This window comes from Nannospalax galili, unplaced genomic scaffold (genome assembly GCF_000622305.1).
Source record: "Nannospalax galili isolate Female #2095 unplaced genomic scaffold, S.galili_v1.0 scaffold918, whole genome shotgun sequence".
NCBI lineage: Eukaryota > Metazoa > Chordata > Mammalia > Rodentia > Spalacidae > Nannospalax > Nannospalax galili.
This window is the reverse complement of record NW_008343216.1, coordinates 2,910,556-2,920,651: the sequence shown is the minus strand read 5'-3', so window position 1 is coordinate 2,920,651 and position 10,096 is coordinate 2,910,556. Positions and strand designations below refer to the sequence as shown.

The 10,096-nt window shown below is 39.4% G+C and overlaps 1 pseudogene; it reads left to right on the top strand.

The window, feature by feature from the left end:
* Positions 1-8,879: 8,879 nt before the first annotated feature.
* Positions 8,880-9,812, top strand: LOC103739131 (annotated as a pseudogene).
* Positions 9,813-10,096: the final 284 nt, after the last annotated feature.

The following is a 10,096-nucleotide window of genomic DNA, read 5'->3' as shown; positions in this document are numbered from 1 at the left end:
GCTCTCCACTACTTCCTGATCCTTTGCACCCAGACCAACCGAATTCCTCTGTCTAGTCCCTGGGAACCCTCAAGGCCTATTCTCTCCATCACATCACCTTCGAATTTCTGGGCGGCACAGCCACCAGCTTCCTGGGGCAAGCTTCTTTCCTGGGTAAGTTTGGCCACGCACCCACATTACCTTGACTCCCCCAGGCTTGTTCACCTTCCCAGCTCCCCCACTCCATCTCTCCTCCTAGCATGGGTAGTGACCCATTTCTTTTCTTGGTACCCCAGACTTCTGGACTTCCCCCTTGGCCAAGACTCCCTACTGGTTCCTGAACCTTTGCACCCAGACCAACCCAGTTCCTAGATTTAGTTCCTAGGAGACCTCAGGAACTGTTCCCTCCCCCACCTCACGCTTTGCATGCCTGAGAAAGGATCTAGTCCCTGACTAACCCAGGCCCCAACTTCCCAAGGCCAGCCTCTTTCCTGGAGGGATCCAGACCTTAGGAGAAAGCCTGAGATCATCTGATCCTCATTCTAATTAGGACTCTGTGGGAACTCCTGAACAGCAGAATGAAAGCCATCAGACCCCTCCAATATAAAATCAAAGGAGAGAACTTGAAGCCTAGACCAGCCAGCTTTTCATGCCCAACAAGTAAACCACAAAGACACATAAAGTTTACAAAAAGAAGCAGAAATAAACTCAACAAAGGAAGACTTGAGTCTCGTGCAAGAATCAGAAACTACAAAAGAAACCCACATGTCAAAGTCACAGCAAAAAAACAAAATACCCAAATAATATATCCCCACCAAGTACCAACAATCCTGTAGAGAGCACAATGAGAACCCCCTAGAGATATCACAGGACATGGAATTCAAAAGAACATCATAAACATGATAAAAGAATTTAGTGAATTTAAAGAACACACAAAAAAGGAAATCAAAGAACTGAAAGAAGATAGGGACAAACTTCTAAGTGAATGCAGAAGAGTTTGAAATACTAAAGAATGCACAGGCTGAAATGAAGAAGGAAGAGAAACACTAAACTAATTAGAAACGACAGGAGAAAAGCCTCACCAACAGGATGAATGAAATGGAAAACAGAATATCAAGACTGGAAGAAAAAGTGGACAAATTAGACCACTCAGGCAAAGATTATGAAAAATGTAATACAAGAATGGAATATGCAGTAATTGTGTGACACCATAAAAAGACCAAACTTACTCATCATAGGCATAGAGCAAGGAAAAGAATCTCAGGATAACAGTATAGACCAAATATTCAACATGATTGTAGAAGAAAATTTCCCAAAATTAAAGAAAGACATACCCATACAAATACAAGAAGCACATAGAACACCAAACAGACAGGACCAGAAAAGAAGATCTCCATGGCACATCACAGTAAAAACACTAAACATACAGAACAAAGAGAGACTACTGAAAGCTACAAAAGAAGACCAACAAGTCACATATAAAGGAAAACCCATCAAATTACAGCTGACTTTTCAGTGCAAACAATGAAAGCCAGAAGAACCTGGACGAAAGTATTCCCAGTTGTAAATGACCACAAATGCCAACCCGGATTACTTTACCCAGGCAAAATGTCTATTATAGTCAAAAGGCAAAGAAAAATCTTCCATGACATAAATAGGCTGAAAGAATTCATGTGCACAAAACCAGTGCTTGAGTTCTTGAAGTAACACAAAGAGATAAAGAAAGGAATGACTGGGGTTGGAGAGATGGCTCAACAGTTAGGAACACTGGTTGTTCTTGCAGAAGACCCGGGTTCATATCCCAGAACCCACATGGCAGCTAACAACTGTCCGTAACTCCAGTCCCAGAGGATCCAACAGCCTCTTCTGACCTCCACAGGCATTGCACGACATGGGTACATTTACCTACATGCAGGCAATACACACATACACATAAAATAAAAATAATAATTTTTTAAAAAAAGAAAGGAACAACTATACCCAAGGGGTAATAGAAAGAAACTTAATGAAGGTATAACTAGAAATGCACATTTATACCAAGAATACGAACAGAAATCAACACAATAGGAATCCATACAAATCTTTCATTAATAACTTTAAATATCAATGGACTGAACTCCCCAGTCAAAAGACACAGACTAGTTGAATGGATTAAGAACCAAAACCCATCTTTTTGTTGTCTGCAAGAAACCCATCTCACATTCAAGGTCAGGCACTACCTTAAGGTGAAAGGATGGGAAAAAAAAAATATTACAAGAAAATGGTACTAAGAAAAAAGCAGGAGTTTCAATTCTAATGTCTGACAAAATAGACTTCAAACTAAAACTAATCAGAAGAGGTAAAGAGGGCCACTTCATTCTGATCAAAGGAACAATTGACCAAGAAAATATTACAATCATGAACATATATTCACAAAACTCTGGTTCACCCAACTTGATAAAAACAATACTACAGGACTTTAAGACCTTGATTAATCCCAACTCACTAACAGGAGGGAACTTCAATACCACATTGTCTCCATTAGATAGGTCAACAGGACAGAGAATCAACAGAGAGACATATGAATTAAACAAAATTAAACAACACCATACATCAAATGGGTCTAACAGACATATACCAAATATTCCAACAATCACCAAAGAATACATTTCCTATTCAGCATCCCTTGGAACCTTCTACAAAGTCAACCATATGCTTGGGCACAAAACAAGCCTCAACAAATACAAAAAAGATTGAAATAATTCCATGCATTCTATGAGACTACAGTGTAATAAAGCTTAAAATCAACAGCGGAAGAAACCCTAGTAACTACATGAATACATGGAGATTAAACAACACACTCCTGAATGACGAATGGGTCAAAGGAGAAATTAAGAAAGAAATAAAAGTATTCCTGTAACTAAATGAAAATGACAATACAGCACAGCAAAACCTCTGGGATATGTTAAAAGCAGTCCTTCCAGGGAAGTTTACAGCTTTAAGTACCTACATTAAAAAAATCAGAAAGAACACAAATAAATGACTTAACACTGCAACTCAAGACATTTGAAAACCAACAACAAATGAAACCCAAACCCAGCAGACAAGAAGAAATAACAAAAATCAGAGAAGGAAGTAATGAGATAGAAACAAAGAAAACAATATAAAGAATCAATGAATCCAAGAGCTGGGTCTTTGAAAATATAAACAAGATATACAGACCCCCAAGTCCAGTTAACCAAAAGAAAGAAAGAACACCTCCAAATAAACAAAATCAGACATGAAAGGGGAAACATCACAGCAGACGCCAAAAAAATCTAGAACATTGTAAGGGAATTTTTTTAAAAACCTACACGGAACTAAATTTGAAAACCTGAAAGAAATGGACAAGTATCTAAAACCATGGGAACCACCAAAACTAAACCAAGAAGAGATAAACAGCTTAAACAGACCCAAAACACATAAGGAAATTGAAATAGCAACACAAAACCTCTAGACTAAAAAAACCCAGGACCAGATGGATTTACAGCACAATTCTACCAGACCTTAAAAGAGGATCTACATCCAATGCTACTTAATTTATTCAAAAAAATAGAAATGGAGGGAGAACTTCCAAATTCCTTCTATGAAGCCAGCATCACTCTAATACCCAAACCAGATAACAATATAACTAAAAAAGGAAACTTTAGACCTATATCCTTAATGAACTTAGAGGCAAAAATTCTCAACAAAATACTTGCAAACCGCATACAGACACACATCAAAAAGGTCATCCACCATGATCAAGTTGGCTTTATTCCAGAGATACATGAATGGTTCAATATATGTAAGTCAATAAACATCGTAAATCGTAGAAATGGACTCAAAGACAAGAACCACAAGGTCATCTCAATAGATGCAAAGAAGGCCTTTGACAAAATTCAACATGCATTTATGTTCAAAGTCCTAGAGGGAACTGGACTGTAGCGAACATACATCAACATAATTAAAGCCATATATAACAAACCCACAGTCAATATCATTCTAAATGGAGAAAAACTGGAAGCATTCCCATTAAAATCAGGAACCAGGCAAGGCTGTCCACTATGTCCACTCCTTTTTAATATAGTGCTTGAAACTCTTGCAAGAGCAATAAGATAAGAGAAGGAAATTAAAGGAGTAATAATTGGAAAAGAAGAGATCAATTTATCCCTTTTTGCAGACGTAATGATGTTATATCTAAGAGATGCCAAAAAGGCCACCAGAAAATTCCTAGAAATGATTAACACTTTTAGTAAAATGCCAGGTTACCAAATTAATCCAAAAAATTCTGTGGCCTTTCTATATACCAATAACAAGCAATCAGAGAAAGAGTACATGGAAACATTCCCTTTTACAATAGCTTCAAAAAATAAAATATTTCAGAACAAATCTGACCAAAGACATTAAAGACCTCTACAATAAAAATTTTAAATCTTAAGAAAGAGATTGAGGAAGACACCAGAAGATGGAAGGGCTTCCCATGCTCATGGACTGGAAGAATTAATAGTGTGAAAATGACCACCCTACCAAAAGCCATTTATAGACTCACTGCAATGCCAATCAAAATCCCCATGATATTTTTCACAGAGCTGGAAAAAACCATCCTAAGATTCACATGGAAGCATAAAAGACCTCAGATAGCCAAAGCAACCCTGAGCACTAAAAGCAATACTGGGGGGATTACTATACCAGATTTTAAGCTGCATTGCAGAGCTATAGTAATAAAAACAACATGGTACTGAGACAAAAATAGACCCATAGGTCAATGGAACAAACTTGAAGACCCAAATATGAGTACATGCAATTTCAGCCACCTTAGGGATTAGGATACTAGATTTTAAAATGTATTACAGAGCTATAGTCATAAAAACAACATGGTACTGGCAAAAAAAATAGACCCATAGATCAGTAGAATAAAATTGAATACCCAAATATGTGTACATGCAATTTTAGCCACCTGATATTTGACAAAGGGGCCAAGAACATTCACTGAAGGAAAGACAGCATGTTCAGCAAATAGTACTGGCCAAACTGGATCTCCACCTGTAGAAGAATGAAACTAAGCCCCTATCTTTCACCTTGCATGAAAGACAACCCCAGATGGATTAAAGGCCTCAATGTGAAGCCTGAAACTCTGAAACTGTTAGAAGAAAATATTGGCAATAACCTACAAGATATAGGTGTAGGAAAGGATTTTCTAAGCCAGACATCTATTGCTCAGGAAACAAGGTGAAGAATCAACAAATGGGACCTCATTAAACTGAAAAGAAAGAAGCAACCAAGGAAGTGAAGAGAAAACCCACAGGGTGGAAGAAAATCTTCACCAGCAACACAATTGACAGAGGTTTAACATCAAGAATACACAATGAACTCAAAAATCAAAGAATCAAGAAAGGAAGTAACCCAATTAAAAGATGGGCTAAAGAGCTGAACAGATAGTTCTCAAAAGAAGTAAAGATGGCTAAGAAGTGTCATAAAAGGTGTTCAACATCATTATTAATTAAGGAAATGCAAATTAAAACCACTTTAAGATTTCATCTTACTCCAGTCACACTGGCTAAGAGAACAAATGATACCAAATGTTGGAGAGGGTGTGGGAAAAGGGAAACACTCATCCACTGCTGGTGGGGCTGCAAACTTGTTCAACACCTATGGAAAGCAGTGTGGGAACTCTTAAAAAACTACAAATGAGCCAGGAGTGGTGATGCATGCCTTTAATCCCAGCACTCAGGAGGCAGAGGCAGGCAGATCTCTGTGAGTTCAATGCCAGCCTGGTCTACAAAGTGAGCTCCAGGACAGCTGGGGCTACAGGGAGACCCTGTCTCAAAAAGACTAAAAAAAAAAAAAAAAAAACTACAAATGAATGTACCAAATGACCCAGTTATACCACTCCTTGGCATATACCCAAAGAAGTCATCCTAGTGCAGAGACACTTGTACATCCATGTTTGTTGCTGCTCTTTTCACAATAGCTAAGAGATGGAAGCAACGTAAATGTCTCTCAACTGATGAGTGGATAATGAAAATGTGGTTCATTTAAACTATCGAGTTCTACTTAGCAGTAAAGAAAGATGAAATCATGAAATTTGCAGGTAAATGGATGGAACTAGAAACTGTTACACTAAGTGAAGTAACACAGACTCAGAAAAACAAATGATGTATGTTCTCCCTCATATGTGGCTCCTAGCACCAAATCCTTTTAAGTGAGTATATATCCAGATATAACTACAGAAACCAGGATAATGAAAAGGAACCAGGGATGTAAAGGAAAAAAACAAACCAGAAAGAGGAGAACAGTAGGAAACAGATTTTAATAAGGGAGATATGGATAAAAATGGGGTTATTTTAATGGGAGGGGGAGGAAGGCTTATTCAAGGAATCTTGGGGATAAAGGGAAAGAAGGCGATCAAGAGAGGAGAGACCATAGGAGAAGGGTATTATTAATGGAGAAATGGGAAAAATGGGGAAATCATTGTGGAAGGGTTAGACAATGAGAGAGGTAAATAATGCCTAGCTAGTTTTAAAGAAACCATAGGGAACCATATTAGTCCAACAACCTATTGACAAATTATACATACAGCTAGCTCAAGGAACATAATATAGGTCTTGTCAAGGTTTATTGGAAAACACTTGGATTTTGCCCAAGAATTATCTGCATAGCACATGGTAATTAAAAGTACCAGACTAGTGCAACTAACCTTCTTGAATGTTTAACAGCCATACGTTGAGGCCTATACTAATCTGGTCAGAGGGACTCAAAGGATAGTTTTTGCTCCTTGCCCTCTGTTGAGGGTTCTCCTCAGGCCAGCTGTGAAGACCCTAACCTGGATTGGGTCCCCTGCCAATTGGGGGGGGCAAGAGGTGTGGAGTCATGACACACAGACCCCGGGAGTCAGGTAGAAGCAAGCACTAGGCAAGGTGCTGCAAGCTCATTTAATGCAAGAGGAGGCAGGCCTTATATTTCCTTTTTCTCCACCCCCAAGTCCCTTTAGTCAGCGTATCATTTTCTGATTGGTCCATGCTGCACAGTCTGTCAGCAGTCACTGGGCTTGCAAGCAGGGTACGGAGGCGTGGACTCTTTTTGGCAGGCTATTTGCGGACCAAGAAGTGAAATGAATTCTCACTGAATCCCAAGGCTCTGGATCCGTGCCATCTTTGGAGGCCTCCTGCTACAGCCCTCTAAGGTCAACTAAGTTCCAGGGGAATATGGAGCATCTCTCAAATGTCCAGTAACTCTGGTGTGTCACCTGTCCCCATAATCAAGGATGCCATGGAGACCTCACCAGATGGACTGAACCAGTATCCAGTTACAAAGAGGAGATTCAACAAAAAGGAAACATTTCCTCCATGCTTCCAAGTAAAGCCAACCATGGTTGAGTAGGACCTTTGACTTTTCTTCACATAGGTGGAACTGGTAAAAGAAAGGAGCCAGGGGCTCCTCCCAAGCCTATGCGACCCTGAGGAACAGATCTTCAAACGACCTTAAGAGTAAAAATAAATTGGTTAATCTGGGCCAACTTTATGGTCTTAAATACCCAAAAGGAATGTATAACCAAAGAGTAAACTGATCAGTATAATTTTTTTCTTTTGGTCTTTTTGCACCAGGGCCACCCTGTAGTTCCAGATGTCCTGGAACTCTCTATGTAGACCAGACTGGCCTGGAACTCACAGAGGTCCACCTGCCTATGCCTCCCAAGTGCTGGGACTACAGGTGTGAGCCACCACACCCAGCCAGTATAATTTTTTAAGAGTCTATGTGTAAAGCTAAAGGCTACATAACAAGAAACAATGCCAGACAGAAGACACCTTTCTTGGAGTTATTGGCCAGGGTAGCCCAAGAGACTCCCAGACATTAACCCAGCATAGAAAGGGGAAAATGAACAGCAGACCTCAATCTTATCTAAAGGAATATTGACAACTGATTGCTGCTAGATGAGGAAGAGCTGATCTTCCTAAAACAAGGAACTCTTGATAGGCTGACTAGACTCAGCGGATGGACTAGCACTGGGTAATGGCTGGAGGCACTGATAATACAGCAGACTGTGACAGGGATGACAGAGTATATGGGCTGGGGTGGGGAGCTATGGGAGGGTGCATTTGGGATGTGGGTATAAAGATGAATAAGATTGAGATGTTCTGTATGAAATACACAAAAAAATCAATCAATAAAAAAAAGAAAGAAAAAAAATTGCTGTTCAGAGAAGATGAACCTAACATGTACAGAACATTTCATCCAATAGCAGAGGAATATCCATTCTTTTCAAATGTATGGAACAGTATCCAGTATACATCATATGTTAGGTCACAAGAGAAATTTTTTTTTGTCTTTTTGAGACAGGGTCTCCCTGTAGCCCCAGCTTTCCTGGAACTCACTATGTAGACCAGGCTGGCCTTGGACTCATGGATATCCACCTGCCTCTACCTCCTGAGTGCTGGGATTAAAGGCATGCTCCACCACACCTGGCCACAAGAGAAATTTTAATAAATTTAAGATTAAAATCATACAAATATATTTAGGATCATGGTATGAAAGTGGAAATGAAAAATAAAATGGATTATGGATAATTCAGAAATATATAAAGACTAAATAGCATGCTCCTAAAAGGAAAATGTCTTGAAAAAGACATTAAAAAGGAAGCAAAAGCCCTTGAGACAAATTAAAATACAAAGGCCATTTTGAAGGTTTAAAACCTTATCACACTTCCTGGTTCTTCTTCACTCCTTCCTTTGTGTCAATAAAAAGTGATCAACCAGCATTCTCCTGCCGCCACACATGCCTTCCCCCTATCTATGGATTCTAGCCCTCTGAAACTGTAAGCTAAAATAAATCCTTTCTTATGTTGCTTTTGGTCATAGTATTTTATCACAGCAACAGAAAAGTAACTAATATAAACTGTATGTCTCTTCTCCCCTTTGAACAGCGACAAGGACTATATTTTGGAAAAATTGACCCTGGGGTCCATGTGGAAAGTTTCATTGCAAATGTGTAGATCAGGGACTCAAATATCAGGTCAGAAAGGAGATGTTATTAAGGCAGTTCACCAGTGCTCAGAAACTGCCTTAGACCTGGTCAAACCCAGAAACAAAAGTGACAGAAACCTAAAATTAAGTTGGCAACTCATTTGATTGCATACCAATGGAAGGTATGCTACCACACCAACTGAAGGAGCATGTCATCAACTAAGAGAAAGTCATTATTGTGAATCCCACAGAGGAGCAGAAGGACTTTGAAAAGACTGAATTTGAGGAGTATGAAGTTTCTCCTGGAGATGTCCTTCTCACCTCAGGAACAGGAAGATCAAGGAAGTTGGACAGAAAACCACCATCTACAAATGAGACCTCTCTAAACAATATGGGCTGAAAATAGCTTCATCTACCTTTTTCAGAGACATGAAAAGGCATTTTTGTGCCTTGCCAATTACTTTGAGAGCATTTACAAATAAGAAGGTGGCTCAGGGGGTGTGGCATAACTAAACAGACTTGCTACAACCATTTAATGTTTTCTGTGAGGAGAGTGAATTTGTTCCGAGTATACAGTTCTACTCATGCCAAATGCCCTCATGCAGATAACTAATGGGCCCTTTGTTGCCATCTACTAGTTTGAGATGGAAGCTCTAGATGCAGAGCTAAAGGGTCTGCTCTAGAGTTTCACAGATTTCAAAGGTTGCAGAGAGTACCAACAGAGGGGAAACATTAGAAGAGAAAGAAGCTGGGAACAGAGATGGGTCCCACCCACTTCCAACAAACCAGCTCCAACTAACTCTGGTCTTGGGAGACCAGGCTTCCCAGCCACTGAAGACTACTTTAAGAAGAAAACAAAAAGAAGCTGAATAATAATATCAGAAGTAAAAATAAGGTACAGAGGAATGCACGTGAACAAAATAAACAAATAAATACCATATATAATAAACCCATTGGTAATATTATTTATTTTTACTGTATTAATGTTTTCCACACACATATATAAGTGCACCCATGCATCCAATGCCTGCAAAAGTCAGAATAGAGCATCAGATTCGCTGGAACTGAAGTTAACAATGGTTGTTAGCTGCCATGTGGGTGCTGGGAACAGAACCCAGGTTCTCTGAAAAGGGCAGCCAGTACTCTTAATGACTGAG